At 41.6% G+C, this 19,061-nt stretch overlaps 1 long non-coding RNA gene across 1 annotated transcript; it reads left to right on the forward strand.

Annotated features, from left to right (window-relative positions):
- Positions 1-9,455: 9,455 nt before the first annotated feature.
- Positions 9,456-9,906, forward strand: LOC145435076 (uncharacterized). The gene is made up of 2 exons (XR_013913691.1): positions 9,456-9,517; positions 9,601-9,906. It is a non-coding gene; the product is annotated as an uncharacterized LOC145435076 (long non-coding RNA).
- The last annotated feature ends 9,155 nt before the right edge of the window (positions 9,907-19,061 follow it).

Raw genomic sequence — 19,061 nt, forward strand, 5'->3', positions numbered from 1 at the left:
CCCGATTTGTATAATTATGAAATAGCCAACCTGATGCATAAATTTACAAACGGTAATATCTCCCCTTACTTTAATAGGTCAAACAAGCTTCCACTGTGCATGGGTATTCTACTAGATCATCGGAATCTGGTCATCTTTATGTTCACCGCAGAACTCCAGACTGACCCAACAGTCCATTGAATATATGGGCCCAAACATTTGGAATGACGTGCTCGACAGTATCAAAGAGCTACCTCAGCATGAATTTAAAACCCAACACCAGGATTACCTTTTTCAAATTATAATCAGATATGAGAGTATCTACTTACTATCTAGTACCCGTTGATTTATAAATCAAACATCTATTTATTGACTTCATATTGCTTTACCTAGTATGTTGCCATGGCTACTGTCTTTGTTATATATTTGTGAATACTATTTTCTTCTATTTGTGATTATTATTTTCTTCTATGTTGCAGACCGTCTGTCCACTGTTATATTTATTGGGATGAGTGCACTTGATTACTTCACTGCCATGGAGGTGACGAGTAACAAGGCCTTTATAGGCCATATCGTCACCTCCAGTCAACTTTTTATGTTTGACGAAGCAATAAATGTCTGTCTGTCATTATGGAGGAACCTCTGGCAGAGTCGCGAGCACACGTTACGTACCAGATTTGCGAAGCAGCTGGAATCTCCGTCGTTAAACACTAAGCCATTATGACCGCTCCTTGAAGGTGATGTCCGTCGCATTCAAAACAAAAACGGTCGTTATCCCCTTCGCTGGGACAGAATCGGCACTGTGGTTCAGTGCCGGGACCATGACCAGTACCTCGTTGAAAGTGGACGGTTCCGGCAGATTGACGTTGCGTAACAGGAAATTTCTGCGCAAGATTGAGCCGTACGTCCCGAACCAAAGCACACATCTTTTCAGCCAACGGTCTCGTCTCCCGGCACAGCTACGTCACCTCAAGTCGTTTCGCCACCCGCTCCAAGTGGACAGTCAAATGAGGTAGACCCTGGCGTGCTGAGATCCGCCGAATCGAGTGCAGAAGATCATCTACCAGTTGAAGTACCGATCGACGACACTAGTGTTGCCGCACCGTCTAATGATAGACGCCAGCGCTCCGGCAGAAATGTTACTCCACCAATATGGCACAAGGACAACGTTATTGGGGCACAAATTCTATGCTGATTTCCTTTCCAATCGCCATCAGAGTATTTGGTTGGACGTTCTCTACACGCTGTATTTTGAACTCCTCACTCAATGCACGTTGATTTCGTTAGGAGTTTGGGGGGGGGGGGGTGTGTGATTATCTCTTACTACTATCTCTCTCTCTCTAATAGTTTCCCTAAACGCATGAGCGATCTCGTCTTGTTGTGAGTGGTTGGAGTTGGAGCAATAGGTAATATGCTGGTCGATGCAACTGTTCTTTTGTATTTCAGTTTGGTCATTTATTACGGTATTTAACCTATGAATAAATGTAAAGTTGCACAGTGGGGGACCTGTGGTACCATAGCCAAATCAAGCAAAGTAGCTGGACCAACTATAATCACTTGACAACAGAAACACGCCTACATATATAGCGGCTGTAAATCATAGTTACGCGAGGTGTTACGAAAGTATTTCAAAGTCAAAACATCGATTTTCCGGTAATATGTAGGTGGTATTAATTTTGCAAGTTTCGGCGGAAATCAAGGCGTGATTTTATCCCAACATTTGAGATGATATAATATATTTTAGTCTTGTATGTGGCGACGAAACATTCTTCACTGGCATGCTGTATCTTAGATTTAGTACACAACAAAACAAGTTGAAAAATTTGAGTTTTGAGCATATGTCTCTTTAGGTCCCAGGGTCGTGTGCCATTGGAACCACCGGGTGGGGACCGATGAAACGGTCAAGCAACTAATTTTTAACGTTTATAAATATGTTTTGAAAAGTACGATATCCATGTAAATGTCCGCGATAGTTAGAGCTTGTATCAAGGTGTTGAGACAGCAAAAGATTCGCTATTCTCGACTGAAGATTTTAGGGCTAGAGATCATTTTCCAATTTTTGATCCATCGGTACATCTCCCCTACGTGACCCGAATATGCGGCCCTTTTAGCTTGTTTTGAAACATTCTAAAGAAACTGGACGTCTGCTTTTCTGAAGAAAAAAGTGCTCATCACGATAACTTGAAAGAATTTCAATTGTAATTCGTCTCCAGTTTCCATGCACTGTCAATCATGGTAATTCTTCTCTAGTTTCCATGTACAGTCATATTTTATCGGAATCGAGAAAAGCTCTTTTTGAACTGTTTTTTTTTTGGTTTATTGCCATGATATGAAGGGCTTCTTTTGCATTGCCTATTATAGACAACCAGATGAATAAAGACTGCTTACTAACAGCTCAACACGAAGCCTTAAAGTGCGTGTTACTTCGCAATAGAAATAAATGTGCAATATGCACAACAGAAATAAATATGCATCTCGACATGGAGATTTTGTGACCTACAGCAAATACCATATGTTCTATGCCGGAGCAGAGCCAGAGATTAGCATTGGCTAATTTCGAGGCTTTTTGTTTGTGTTTTGAATGATTAAATGTCAGTTCTACATACAAAAGGCTTTACATTTCGCAGTTTTTGGTTTGCCGCAATATTTTACTATGAACTAGAGTTGGTCGAAGTGATCAGCGTGGCTACTCAAGTAGCACAAGTAACGGCTTTCATTGCTACTCAATTACAAGTAGAAGTACTAATATCTAAGACATGTGGAAACTATTTTTAGTGGAAGACGAAATGAAAGGTCTGAGAATTAGATAAAGTCAGTAAATATCTCAGTATATTTGGTATGGGAGAGGGTGTTCGCGTACTTTCTACAGTTAGTCGGAGGTGGATACATACGAAATCTCAAGATGTATCATCGTCGAAGCTAACCCAAAATGACAATAATGACACACCCATGGGTAGAATCTCAAAAAATATTCAGTCACCGTTATTCAGAGACTATTTCACGCGTTTCATATGGCAATTCAACTCGTGAGACTGGTGCAATATTATCCCTGTACGACTTTTTACTTTACTAAAAACAAATTGCAAACGTAATTAGTTCATCCAGAATACTGTTCAGGTAGATGTTGAAAATTCCACAATCCAACAATTCCACTTCAGCAAGTACTGCAAGTAGCCAAAATCTACTTAAGTACCTCGAAAAAGTATAAATATTCAACTTATATAATATCTCAAAAGCGTGACGTGATAGAGCAAGGAGAACGTCAGATTCGTATTCAGCGTCCCCAAATTAGGTATGATTGACCCAAAGAAGTCCTGGCGCGCAAAAATCGTGTAGACCAGTGTTATAATAGAATCAGATTAGCGGCGTTCCGCTCAAATTAGGCAACTAGACTTCTCTAGTTGCCCAAGGCTCGCCCTAATGATGATGCTTTCTTTCAGCCAACAAACGCACTGGTGCTTGTCCAACAAACGCACTGGTGCTTATGAATTGCACGTCAACTTCGCACTGGTGCTTATGAATTGCACGTCAACTTCAAGGTGCCTGTCTGTCACGTGCTCAAGAATTTACGGAGCCTAATGATGATGCTTTCTTTCAGCCAACAAACGCACTGGTGCTTATGAATTGCAAGTCAACTTCAAGGTGCCTGTCTGTCACGTGCTCAAGAATTTACGGAGCCTAATGATGATGCATTCTTTCAGCCAACAAACGCACTGGTGCTTATGAATTGCACGTAAACTTCAAGGTGCCTGTTTGTCACGTGCTCAAGAATTTACGGAGCCTAATGATGATACATTCTTTCAGCCAACAAACGCACTGGTGCTTATGTATTGCACGTCAACTCCAAGTTGCCTGTCTGTCACGTGCTCAAGAATTTACGGAGCCTAATGATGATGCTTTCTTTCAGCCAACAAACGCACTGGTGCTTCTGAATTGCACGTAAACTTCGAGGTGCCTGTCTGTCACGTGCTCAAGAGTTTACGGATTCAGGACAAGGTGTCAAACAAAGTTGTAGTCATATTTGGAAAAACACTTGAAAAAAAACGAGGCTTGATTCCAGGAAAGCTGGTGAGGGCGGCCAATGCGATATTTAGCATAACAAAAAATTTGGTAAGTTTTGCAACCTGTTGGGTACGGCAGATGTTGTACTGCCTGGAAATCATGCTGTTTCGTTTGTGGAAAATATTAATTGCATGGAAATATCTGGCGTCACTGTCGCTTCTACCACAAAAGTAGAAATGGAGACTAATTTGGCCATCTAGGCATGGTTAAATGACCACTACCGTGTCAACCGGACACTCGACTTTGCCACGGTGTATTTGCTAAGCGATGTTCCATTTCTCTTTGACGGCCATGGTAGTGGCTCGTTGGTGCCAAATGTCAGCAGCATCACTGGAAACCATGGCGCATGGGTGCGGTTTATTTTACACCATGGGTGTGCAACCTTCTTTGTATATAAACGGCCGCATTCCAGCCTGACATAGTCGCAATGAACCAACTGGACACTGACTACCCATGTTAAACCGTCCATTTCCGGTGAAGTCCGGACCAATCAATTCTTTTGTGTCGCAATGTGAAACAGAAATGTTTGATATGGAAGAAGCTCGAAGGTGACAAATATTATTTCGTAAATTATTAAAAAGTAGAGTATTTGGCGGCAGATTCTATGAATTTGAACATTTTCTCCGCGCTAGCGCTGGTCGCTCACACGCCTACTCTACGGGAGCAACATGTTAACATAATGTGTTTGCAAATTATGAACAACCCTAGTGCGCACTCATGAACAAACTACAGCATCGTCACACAGTGCAATGTCTTTGGTCGAAAAATACCAAATTATCTCTGCGACTTCGAGCGGACATGATGTTCGTCGTGGTCGCATAAAATGCATATATATTTGAAATTTCCACATCCGTTTTGCTTTGACGTCATCAATAATGATATTTGAATACTCGACTCGGAGTATTTCCATCCTGATATTACAAAAGTAACCAACCTATGACTCGCTACAAGTAGTATGCGATACCCTGGACAATTCCACTATTACTACTTCAACTACCGATAGATTTGCAGCAATTGCTTGGTGGTACTGTGACCAACTCTACGAATGTCAAGCAACCGTCACAAGTGAGAAAAGCTAGTACATCGTCCACTAGTAAAATTACGCATTACATTTCATCCCATACCAAAGATCGTTGTGTAATTTTATGTCACGGTAACCTCGTCATTTGAATTCAAACGACGATGTCAGACATTGGCAACCTGTGTCAGCGGAGATGCCGCATGCAAGTGCAAGGTTTGTGTGTTTGATGAATTTCATTTTTTAGTCATAACTATGGTGGTCATGCGTTTAGCCTGATGGTTGCATTCAAAATGGGAGTTTCTCAGTGGGCAGCACTATGGCAAGGACATGGTATCCACTTTAATTGGAGGCCATGTCATATTTTGAGCGCAGTGCTCCTTTGACAGCTTTTGAAGGTCTCTGGCAGACCTAGATACCCATTACTCCCGTCGTTCCCCATACTGTTGTCGAATTTCATTACTTTGACATTCAGAGTACTTATCGGTATAGAGTTTCTGCTCCTCATCAAAAATATAACTGTTCGGTACAGAGTTTCTGTTCCTTATCAAAAAATATAACTGTTGAGTGCTGATCGAACCCACAACATACCGATCAAGAGGCTGGACGCTTCTCCATTACGCTATCTTGTCGAAGAAGAACGAGGAATCCTTCCAAGGAATATGCAAAGAAGGTGGATATCTGAGAAAGGCAGTATCTAACTACGAAAAACAGCAGCATTGTCATGAAGGTGATTCATGGCCCGCATCGAACAGCCCTAAATATCTACTAAGTTACAGAGGTCATTTGCTAAACATGGGAAGCCATTTACTGACGGGGGTGAGTGTGTGAGAAAGGCGTTTCTCAACGCATTGTTTGTGATGATCAAGCGTTTCTCAACGCATTGTTCGTGATGATCAAACAAAAAGCCTGCCATATTCTCGAGGATCAAGAAAATAGCAGTTTCCCTTTGGACAGCGGAGAGATAGATGCACAGATATGGCTCTAGACCAGGGGTGGGCAAACTACGGCCCGCAACACCGTTCTGTGCGGCCCGCGAGAGTCTGAAAAAACTTTTTAAAAATATTGATAAAATGGCACTAAAAATCGAATTAATGCACTGACTTGATTAACTTTTTATTAGTATATTTCACCATGATAATTCTAAGACAGTTATTCTCAAACTGGTGCGCGCGCCCCCCTGGGGACGTGAAAGCATCTGAAGGGAGGCGCTAAGCTGCGCTTAACAGAAAAAATTTTCGCGCTCCGCGCGATTTACATCCACTTCAATGATATTGCTCTGTCTTTAGTCTGAATTACATCTACAAATCTCTCATCCACAGTCGTAACCTTCCATGCCATCAAATTACCCGTTAGGTTTGCTAGCAACCTGGTTGCGTTTTGTGATATGACGATAAGGGGGCGCAAGATCTTTCACCACCATAATTGTCTTAAAAAGTTTGGGAACCACTGATCTAGGGAAAATACTTAATATCACCCAGCGAGTTAGCTGCAACGAGATTGAAATAATTTGGATCACGAGTGGGATTTCAGATTGGCCACTCCATTTTCAATTATTTCAGTGTTGTGCTGATAAAAAACGATTCGGGCGTGTCTTAGGTAGATTCGTTGTCTGTATGCGTAAAATTGGGGTATTTATATTTTATCCACACATAGTAGAAGCGTGTTTGATGCTAACATGGATGCTGTCAGCATTGTGTGTCCTGGAACTGAACCAAAAGTGGAATTGGTAAATCAATGAGCAGATCGCTTCTCTCAGATTTAAACTTCAATCCTGTTCTAACAATCGGCTCAACCGACTTTGATCTCTATAGTTTTGACAAATTGGTTATTGAGGTCCTACAGCCTATGAGATCTCACCACTATATATGTTTCTGACGCGTGTACGATATCATCAATGCAATGTTTGGTTTGTTTTAAATAAGCATAACTGTATTATCTCCATGTCCTCACTATATAATCAAATATCAATATTGCGTTCTGGTTTATAATCCCAATTTTATACAGTGCGGCCCGCGAATGGATTCAGATGTTGAATGCGGCCCGCGAGCTCAAAAGTTTGCCCACCCCTGCTCTAGACGTAGTAAATAAGCAACCAAATCCATGCGGTACATTCTGACTTCTTTTTACGAATGCAGACATACGATAACCCGCGTTTAGAAATTGTTGCTAGGTACTGCAGTGAATGCATGAAGACTGAAGATCTTTGTTGCTCAAAAACTATGGTGCCACTAAAAGGCAAGATATACTTGATCGCTTCGCTTCACGACGCATTTGAAGAAAGGGGATTGATATCAAGAACATATTCTCAATTACAACAGACCTGCGATGTAAGCAAGACACTGTGGATTTGTGACTCTTTCGAGAAAATGATTGTACACCCTGTTATGAAGTTGCATTGCATTGTTCAAGAAAAACCTTCGTGCGAAGGTGTCAAATTCAGCTCTTAATGGTGTAATAATGTCAACCGTAACGAAAATAGTGATTTACCTTATTGCTCACTCTGCTACAGCACATAGACACGTTTCGATCATTGCCTGAAGAGATTAACAGTATGTACTGCAGTGTTAGATGGTTAAGTAGCGGGAAGGTTCTCGTGAGGTTTGTTGAAATGTATATTCGAGAAAATGGCATTTTCGGCATGATAAGGCAAGGTAAAATATCCTGAACGGGCTGATGAAAAGTGACTTGTAAAACTTGTTTTTATTATTATTATATTCTTTATTCACAGTAAAACTGGTAGATACACACATAATCCGGGGAGCAACCTGCCCCCAAAGGAAAATGGCGAGATTGGAGTAAATTTTTAAAATTTCAGTAATACATTCAAATTGTTATTCCTATGCAATACACGGAGAAGTCAGATTACAGAATTGCAGCAGATGAAGAATTGGCAAGGGTTACAGAGCAGAGGTAGAGATGATTGAAGATGAAGAATCGAAATTACAGAAATTATGCTGTGATTCACAAGCGTAATTTTAGTCCAGTGGTGCATTCAAGGCCTTCCGAAGAATGTGCACAGTGCCCAATAATGTGATCTTTTGGATCATGTCGAATCGAACGTTACCCGGAATTTGTTGGATATGTCTCATGAGTTTTTTGCTCACGACCCCTGTAGCACCAATGACTATCGGTACAATGTTTATTTTGCATCGCCACATTTTCTCACATTCCATTTTGAGGTCTGCGTATTTGGAGTATTTTTCTGATTCTTTTTGCAGTAGGTTGTGATCAGCTGGGACAGCCAGTTCAATGAATAAGCATTCTCTTTTCTTTTTTAGTTTGACGATTATATCCGGGCCGTTGCTCCTGATTTCGCGGTCAGTTATAACTGGTACATCCCACAGAATTTTTACTTGTTCGTTTTCTGTCACTGGTGCTGGGCTGTAATCGTACCAATTTTTTGTCGAAGTGGTGATGTTAAAATGTTTGCATAATTCAAGATGAATGTAGTGACCAATCCTATTGTGCCTCCATGTGTATTCGGTAGCTGCTAGTGCACCACAGCCGGACATGAGATGTGCTACAGTTTCATTTTGGTTGTGGCACATTCTGCATTTGCCGTCCGTGTTTTGCTTCAGAATTCTTTTGCGATAGTATTTTGTAGGAAGCGATTGGTCTTGTGCTGCGAAAATGAATCCTTCGCTTGCCGGTTTCAGGCCAGAGCTGGATAGCCAGGTCCATGAAAGCTCGTCTACATGGGGCTGTGAAGTTAACTTCTTGTGCTGTCCATGAAGAGGCATCGACTCCCATATCGTTTCTCTCATTTTCAGCGTTGCATTTTTGTATCGGACTCGTGCTGCTTTTGCTATTGTTGTGGGTTTAGCAACAGTGTTTTCTGCAGTGTACAGGTTAGCTGTTTCCAAGTTGACTTCTCTGGCGTACTTGTCGTGACGATAGCTCAGAGATTTTGTTTTGCGCTGTTTGTCTTCCTGTGCAATGAGTTTGCAGTAAATGTTATCGCTGTTGTTGATGTACTGTGACAAGCCGATGATTTCTGTTTTGAAGGTTTGTTCAATTTCTTGTAGTCCTCGACCACCTTTTTTTCTGGGGATGTACAGTCTTTGTGTATCAGATTTTGGGTGATGCATGTGGTGCATTGTCATCAGTTTTCTCGTCTTTGTGTCCAATTTTTTAATTTCATCTTTACGCCAGTTCACCACACCAAAGCTATATCTCAAGACAGGCACTGCAAGACTGTTTATGGCATTGATTTTGTTTTTGGAATTGAGTTCAGTTTTGAGAATTTTGTTTTTGGAATTGAGTTCAGTTTTGAGAATTGACTTGAGCCTGCTGATGTATTCTTTTTTTAGACTTGATTTCATTGCAGCATGTTTAATGTTGTCGCTTTCACAGATCCTAAGATATTTATAGTGATCTTCGGCATTCAATTCTGTTATGGTTTTGTCCATTTTGAAGTTCATGTCGCCAGTGCTGGTGGCTCTTCCGCGTCGTATGGTAAGTTTTGAGCATTTATCCAAGCCAAATTTCATTTTTATATCTTCCGAAAACTCATGAACAATTTTCATTTGGTTATTCAGGTCCGTGTCGGATTTCGCATACAGTTTCAGATCATCCATGAACAAAAGGTGATGAATCTTTTGACCTTCAGAATTTGCTGCTTTTTTCATCACGTATCCTGTTTCATTTTTTCTCAGCAACTCACTGAGTGGAGCTAAGCTGAGGCAGAATAGAAGTGGTGAGAATGAGTCGCCTTGGAAGATACCATTGCATATCTGAATTGTACAGGTTTCTGTTTCACCTTGGTCATGTTTGATCAACAGTTTTGTATGCCAATTTTTCATTGAATTTTCAATAAATCTGATGATGATCGGATTCATTTTGTACATACGCATTGTTTTCAGTATCCACGTGTGAGGGACTGAATCGAAAGCTTTTTTGCAATCTATACATGCCATGGTTAGTGTGTCTCCTCTTGCAGTTTTCAAGAATGGTTTTGTCAAGGAGCCGTTTTCAAGAATGGTTTTGTCAAGGAGCAGGTGGTCCTTACAGCCAAGGGCGCCTTCCTTGCATCATTTCTGCTCAGGCGGTAGAAGATTTTCTAGGTGTTTGTAGCTTCGTTTTGCCAGGATTTTGGTCAGTGTTTTGTACATGGTTGTCAGGCATGTTATTGGCCTTGGGGTCCCTGTGTTTTCATTTTTTGGATTAAGATAGGTGATCCCTTGTGTGAACCAGGCTGGGATCTCGTGCGAGCTGGTTGAGGATAAAAGCTCATTGTAGGTCACCGCTAGGTAATTATGTGTTGCAGGTAGTTTTTTTAGCCAAAAGTTTTTGATCTGGTCAGGACCAGCTGCTTTCCAGTTCAGTGAACTCTTTAGGGCCTCTTTGATTTCTTGTTTTGTGATTTCTGACCATTGTTGTTCTGGTGTTTGTAGATGGTCAGTGTGGAGGTCTTGTATCCAATTTGCATTTGAGTTGTGCAATTTTTTGGTTTCCCATATTTTCTTCCAAAATGATTCCACATCTGCAGTGGCTGGTATTTTGCTGCTGGTAATTTTTTGATTTGACTTTTGTTTCATCATTCGAAAAAATTGTCCAGGTTTGCGAGCAAATAACAAATTTTGGCGATATTGTGTTTCTCGTTTTTTATATCGTTTCAATCGTTGTGCTTTGGCGCATATTCTCATTTTTAATTCTTCTTGCAACATTGTCACTTTTCCTGTTGACTGCAGTTTGGTTTGGTGCTCCAGTTCTATTCTTTTTACTTTATTTTTTACTTTGCGGGAAACATTTCCTTATTATTATTATTATTATTAATAAAAGCATGTTATGGTGCTTATAACAGCATGGTCTTTTGCACCACGTGACAACAAATTCCATCACTAACACAAGCTAACTTGCAAATTCAGTACATGATACTCTCAGTCAGAAGACAAATGTAAATAATTATATACGGCGTCCCGATGATAAAACTTAGTTCTTAGAGATCTAATTCTGAACGGTGTATAATCGGAGGCATGGAAAGGTTTTGTAGCTAACTCCGCAAACGGGATATCCAGACTGGAACTTTTCGCTACTTTCAATACCTGAAGGATTTCTCGGTGGATTACCAAGTCTGCTCGCTTGGCAAAGTCCCTAGGATCTGTGATATTTTGCTCGACGAGTGCGAGGCGTATAACCTCGTGCATATGTTGCAAGAAGACATGTTCGATGTCTATGAGCGCAGAAGTCTTTCGATTGCTCGAACGCGGCATGTTGATTAGTCACGCAGCGCGCTTTTGTTGTAGAATGTCGAAAGTGTCAAGAAGGCGTTGATTTAATGCTGTGTATTTGTTCTCCTCTAGAGGTTGCTCTGGAATGTCGACGAAACGACTTGCTGTTTCTTGGTCTAATGCGGAGACCACGTAGTAGAACTTCGTACAGTCAGCTGTGATTCCTCGAATCTGGAATTGTACCTCAGCCTGGCAAAACCAGGTGCGCGGCACAAAATGAAGGAAGCTTGATAGCCACTGCGTTATCCGCTGGTGTATCTAAACCTGTCTGATTCTAGGGATTCTTCTTGCTGCATGAACTATCCAGAATTATCTGGCTCGCGGGGCCACAAATTAAGCGGGTAGCAAGTATATTGAAACCAGCACTTGAGCGAACTGAACCACACAGCAATATGAAACGCCTTTATATATAAAGCGAGAGAGAGCACTGTACGCTTCGATGACCACAGTGGTGGTGCCGCATGGTGTCGCCACATTACATTTTTTTTCAATTGTCAGTACTTCAAACGAATCGTAAATTGCTGGGATTTTGACAGAAATAGCGAAATACAGAATGCTACGACACGTGGATAACTTCTCTTCACACCACCGCGGATGAATAAATTCTAGCATTCGCAAGGCGGTTATTATGCCAATTCCACAAATGAATACCAAGAAAACACAATTTAATGCAACAGATGAAATTATTACTTCTGTTTATGCTTGTCTATATACAAGTCATAATATCATTCACATCACTTCGTAGATCACGTCCAGTCTGAATTAGACCATTGCGGTTCTAGAACTTACTAACTATATAAATGCCAAGAAACCGTGATGTATAGATCTCTATTGTCTTTTCTGTGTGGCTCGAATCAATGTCCCGTTCCAACATGCAGGGTTTGAATTGATTTTCAAACAGAGCACACACTGAGTGCTATATTATTCTCAATATTCGATTGCGATACATCCGTACTTTGTGTATTTTGGATTTGTTTCTACATCAGTCATTCCCAAATTGTGTGCCTTTGCCGGGCCCACTGTGCCGCTACAGATTGTCAGGTATGCTGCAAATATGTTTGGTAATTTTAGTGAAAATTTGTAAATAGAGGCGCTGTAACTGCTTCACGGCTGATAAATAAGCGCATGTGAACAATACTATGGAACTATATAGATTGTAGGATGGAGCGACGACTCATTGTTCTCAGTTTAGATCCGTCACGCTTGACTTTGCGTAGTAAAATTCCGTTCGCGAAAGTCCGATTGTCCTATTTTACCTGTAAAAGTATGGGCAATTTCGGAAATACATGGACGAGTGTGACCGCCGAAAAAGGGTGGAAATATTTGAGGTAGACGTTCAAAATTTTGCATGTTACGAGGAAGCATCAATATGTTCTCACTAAAAAAATTTCACAACTTTCCTTAACCCAGAACACGTCTGAAATCAATTCCCCGCAATGCCTTATTCAGCGATAAGTTCTCCGCCGCCGACTATATGTTCGAATCCCGTAAACTCGTAGACAATGCTATAATTGATAAGGCTTTATGCGGTAATAATTGAGTGGCTGTTGACAACCGATGATACCGGTACAGAACTGCCCAAACTATTTTCTGTGCATACGCAAACGATGAAAAAACGGATAGCCTACCCACGGAAGGCGAATGAAACAGAGCAAAGAAAAAATTATCACTTCCGAAAGATCAATATCGTACACAGCTGTTTCATCGGGCATTAGGCCGAGGTGGATGTTACATTGGAGGATTGTATACTTATTCGTTTTGACATCTTCCTTCTGTTCACTGCTACATCGCATTGCCTTATATCCCACGCAGATAAAAATAATAGAACCGCGCCTGCAATCATGGTCAACAACTGCGCTATCCCTGGATGTAGCTATGTGAATAATCCGCGTATCAATACGCCGCTGGAGACGTAAGCTAGCAGCTGTCTCAACTTCAACCGAATTAACAGCTAGAGCAATTTACAATAGAGCCGAGATCTGCGAGAATCATTTTGAGGAGTCTGATATCATTCAGCTGAAAACCAGAATGCAACTCAAAATGGGAGCTCTGCTCTTCCTAAGCTAAATTTATTGCCTGAAAGATGTAGCATATTCGTAAAGGTATGCGTGGTATCTCTCACTTAGATGAAGAAACCAATGCACCAAACGATTCCAATTGATATGTTTATTCATATAAAAAGAAAGGAAGACCCGTTTCCAAGAAAAGAGTTGCCAGTGACAGAGAGGCACAAACATATTCCAGATTTGGTTCAATCAGCTACGAATTTGAACAGCAAAATTTGGGGTGTAGCAGGCCTAATGGTTTGATATCACAAGTAGATATGCCATCAGTACCAATGTCTCAGAACACAGCATTTAAGCGCCTGACAAGTGGAACAACAAGATTTAAATCCAATTCCTCAAGCCGTGGCCCAAACTTGGAAATAGAATGACGATTGTGGTAAGCAATCTTCAAAATGTCAATTACTCGGTCGATGTCAATTTGCTCATTTGGTGACGGGAGTTTATGCACTTTCACATGCTTCTTGAGTTCCCTCACGGTGAGAAAAATGCCACATACGCTACAACTGATTCCACTTCACTCCTTCAAAGCATTGGGAAATGCCTCCTGGTCGATTGATTCCCAATCCTCCCAGCATGATTATTCGGCCATAACTATCACGTTTAGTATAGGCAGGGCCGTAACAGCACTTCGTCAGCCCCCCCCCCCCCAAAAACGTTGGTCTTGGGCCCCCCATATGGTGATAGACCTAACTTCTGGGGGGAAAACCCTCAGGCTGACCGCTGTTTACCGCTACATGTCATCTGCGTTGGGTGCCCGTTTAGTGTGTCAGCTTTTCTAGGCTGACCGCGCAAAGCGCGAAGAAATTTCTATAATTCAGGACTGAATCGGTCAATATGATCGGGAATTGCATATATATTGCTATGAATTTTTACCGTCTCTGCTCACGTAATCGGATTTACCGGTAGAGCTGCTGGAGGTGCCTTTGAAAAGGTAGGAACCCTCAATAATAGTTAAACATCTCCGGATGTATACCCGTTGACAGGAACCAAACAGCACTTCGTCAGGCCACCCAAAAACTTGAGTCATGGGCTTTTATTAGGTGATAAACCGTCCCCCATCACGTTGTTCACTTTCACCACGAAGTTATAGTGGTGCCGTTTCGGAAGCCAGCGCCACGCGCGAAAATTTTCGATAATTCATGATGAGTTGGTCAATAAGTTCGGGAATTGCATATATATAGCTATAAATTTCTTGTCCTCTCTACTCATATTTACCGGTATAGCTTAGTGAGGTGTCTTCGAAACTGTAGAGCCCGTAAATAATAATTTAACATATTCGGACGGGCGGACCCGTTGGTATGACTTCGCTACATGATGTTATTTCGTGACCTCCTGTCTGCTATATCAAAAATATAGAATAGCCCAAACGTACTAAACTAAAAGTACACACGATTTCAAATTGGTATTTCTTCATTGCAATATAATTTTTCTCTGCGGGATGGTATTTGTCTTCTAAGGTTCAGATTGCCAAGACATTCGGCGCCAGTCATTCAGGCGCCTATGGACAATTAAACCTATGTGTAATTTGTATATATAACGAAGTTTTCGGTCAGTATAAGGGCAGTCCCTTTCGGCCGAAGTTTACTCGCTACCGATCGTTCTGGGACACTTCTTGGAGTCGCATATTGCATGGTCTAAGACAGTGGTTCCCAGCGTGGGCGATATCGCCCCCCAAGTGGCGATTTGGGGGCCTAGGGTGGGGGGCGAAAATGACGAAGGGGGCGATGACGCGTTAAAACGGCTATATTGGAGGCAAAAGTGGAAAATTTGACACCTAGTCGTTTTTCTTTAGTCAACTCGCCCATGATTACAGATTGTATACGGATTTTTCGGTCCACAAAATCTGGGGGTCGATGATCGGCGTTTATCTTGAACAGGGGGCGATGAGTCGAAAAAGGTTGGGAACCACTGGTCTAAGACTTTATACGTCTTGGTTCGTCGTGGCGCGGTAATGGCCAACGCTGATATGCCCATTTCTATAAATATTGCGTATTTTTTCTTGGGGGAAAAGTAACCAATAAAAAAAAAAAACATTGCAACTAGAAATCGCGCGCAGCGCGAAAATTTTTGAAAAAGTTGCACAAATTTTCAAAAAATACTCTATAATTTATGCTGAATCATGAAATAATTTTGGGCCCCCTTCGGGATCGCCCCCCCCAATCGGGGGGTTTGGGGTGCCGCAGTTACGGCCCTGAGTATACTTTATAAAGGAATCAAAATTTCTGTGCAAGCATAACATTCAGAACTTTATTTCCGTTGCGCTACTCAAATAATAATTACAATACCGGCGCGGTACAACAAGATGGCTCACTGGTTCTAGATAATATCACAGCAATGTCCTCTAGCAGATATAATCGAAGGATGCAACAGCTAGCTAGCCTATAGGATCAACAACATTGAATGCGGTAATAAGTCCTTCTATTTTCTCGTCGGCAAGTTATAATACATGGCAGATTCACGAGATTAAACGCAAGTCCTTAAGGCAAGTATCCAAGAACAGCCTACACTTATACGACCATATTAAGAGAGAGAGAGAGATATGATATTCTTTCTCGCCTGCACCATCGAGATGCTTTGGCGACGGAGTTGCGATACGGCCCCATGAGGTCATCTAGTCTGCGCCCCCGTTTTTTTTTCTCCTCCATGCTATCCGTGATTGCTGAGCGCCTAGCAGGATAGCTGCGGATACCATTTTTCAAGTCTTTGGTATGACCCGGCCGGGGATCGGACCCACGACCTACCGCTCGAGAAGCCGGACGCATAACCATAAGACATCGAATTTGTATGACATTCCTTTATAACTATTCAACCTCCTATATGCCGACCCATTCCATCGACAAATGCGTTATTATCAACAACTTCTCCAACTTTCACCATCTGAATTCCACAAGGGATTGATAGTCGTGCTCGTAACAATGGGTTGTTCACTACGCAAAGCGGAGCGTGAACGATCTAAAGGGAGTTGAAAATTATTGCGCGCAGTGTAAATAGTGCAGTTTAATTATTATGAGTTTTTCTGTGTGAATATGCACTAATACTATTACAATGTCAAATATTAAATGTAATACCTGCAATAATACCATAAATATCCATTTTAACTAGATAGGTACTGCAAAATCACGCCAACAAAATATGTTGCGGATGAATATCAATTGGGCATTTAAATCAGTCGTCACTCCATCCTACAATCTCTATAATGGAACCAGTCATGGCATTGGCGATAATTTAGGTGATTGTTATGTCATAATTAGGCTGCTATCTATCGGGGAAAGTCCGTAATTCCGTTCACGCACCCAATGGTAATGAATGAACTCATAAACAAACAATTACTCCGCTGTCTGGACTATCATATAGTGTATCATATGGTGTGAACACAAGCAAATCTCACGGTTCAGTGAAATTGGTGTACGTCACACTTTATATTTGGTCAAAGACAACTTTACGGCCATTTTTGACCGGCTTGCCGAGCGATAAATTCGGCAAAACGGGTATCAATGGAAAGCTGGTCGTATACCGATCACGAAAATATAAATTTTATTCTGCTCATGGTTCTGGAACCCCCCAAAATCAGCCTCGAATTTTGCATTGTGATCGAGTTTTGGATTGTGACGCAAAAATGATTTCTGGTTCTTCTTAGCTTTACTCTCGTTTTGCCAGATAGAACTGTTGCGTCACAATGTCAGAACTCGATCACAATGCAAAATGTTTCTCTCACATTGGTGATTTTACACCCAAGGCCAATATTCTTTTATATGTGATGGCTAGGGCGGTTTTTTTTACCTACAAAAAACTGAATTTTGACCAAATTTTGACCTAACGTTTTTTCAGGCCAAACTACTTCGTTAGGACAGTCAGTTTCAACCAGAAATGAAGATAAGCGGTACAATTTTAACATTATGTGGGAAAACACCTAATTTGCATGGATGCAAATTAGGTGTTTTCCCACATAATGTTAAAATTGTACCGCTTATCTTCATTTCTGGTTGAAACTGACTGTCCTAACGAAGTAGTTTGGCCTGAAAAAACGTTTTTGGCTTAGAAACAGGCAACTTTTTACATGAAAAAAAACAATATTTTAACGAAATCTGGCCCTATGAAGAATTCCAGTGGTTTATACAATATATATTATGGTACAAATAATTAACAACAACAAGCAGCTAGTCGATTACATTATTAAAGCGCGATGTTTTCTCATTCTCATGTAAATAGCGTATTCGTCTATGATTAGGAATTTTTATTTTAAGCATATTTTCCGCGAGGCGCTATTGCCTCAATTAAAATAATGGATGCGAGGTCACAGTCAGCCTAACCAGCCGGAGGGTAGATTCCAACCAGAGTACTGTTTCACTTTGGAATAACAAATTGCGTGCTCGGAGTCACCAGCATCGTCCTCTCGTCAATAGCGATGACTTTGCCGTCAATAGCGATGACTTTGCCGTCGAACATTTTTCACAGAGACTGGCGCTACAATATCCTTGGAACTAGCGAAGGAGTTAGGTGTGGTACATTTGCGATCGCTGCCGGTATTCCATGTATACTTAGCGATACGAGGCCGTTCGTTTCCATATACACAGCCAGCGAGGTGCTTGGAATATGGTCAGCGATGATCAGCCTATAGTGGGATTCGGGATGTTCGTTGGTGGAGCCTTAGCGTGCATGACTTTGTACCGTGATGGAGGCCTACCCTTGACAAGTCTGTGTATGCGCCCGTCGGAACGATGTGCTTGTCTATTATACCAGTATCTATTGTGCAGTTCGTGTTTTCGTTTCGGGACAAGCACTGCGAGGCGGGAGAGGGCAAAGCAAAATTTGTGAATATTGAAACCGGCCGAACGTCTATTATGCAATGTGCATTGTGCATATGTCGTCGCGATGGAATCATCCGACACTCACTACGAAGACTCCTTATGAGCGCAAATTTCTTGTACTAGGCGTTGCTGAATTGTCGCTTGGATTGGTTCTGTTGGTTTCGATGCCGTAGAACTCTCGTATACGTTAAGCGTGCAGGATATGGTCGACAAATCATGGTTAGCCTTCGGCTATAGTGGTATAGGAATATGGGGCGGATTATTTGTTTGCGCGTCTGGAGTAGAGCCCGACCGATTATCGGCTCGCCGATAATATCGAGTCGATATCACACTTCCATCGCTATCGGCCATTGGAGGTGAAAAAATATCGGCCATTTTCGTGACGTCACAACGTGGTGGTAGGGAGTCACAGAGAACGTGACGTATTCACTACATATCGGTAAATTATAAAAATGAATGTTCAAGCAGCATTTATAGGGTCAATATGTGAAAAATATAAATTATCCGATACGCCCCAGTGATTTCAGCGGTAATCCCATGCGATGACCGAATACCAGAGAGCAGACCATCGAGTCGATGAATGTAGTTGTTTGCAGAATACTTCAACCTAAGAACGTCCTTTAAGCTGACCATCGTGATGACGGAGAAAAGCGAGGTGTGGAAGTATTTTACTGTAGATAGTGCTGGTGGTGTTATATGCGATCTGTGCAAGAAGCCTATAAGCCAAGGCTCGGGACTAACAAAGCGTAAAAATACCAGTAATCTATGGAGTCACCTGAGGGGACACCATGATGAGGAATACAAGGGCATAGAGAGCAAGAAAATCAAAACAAAGAAACGCCCAGCAGAGCCAACAATTCTTAGGGATATTTTTTATTCTATGAGAATATGGGCC

Source organism: Botryllus schlosseri, chromosome 3 (assembly GCF_051294905.1).
Source record: "Botryllus schlosseri isolate E-star chromosome 3, Bs_hap1, whole genome shotgun sequence".
Taxonomy (NCBI): domain Eukaryota; kingdom Metazoa; phylum Chordata; class Ascidiacea; order Stolidobranchia; family Styelidae; genus Botryllus; species Botryllus schlosseri.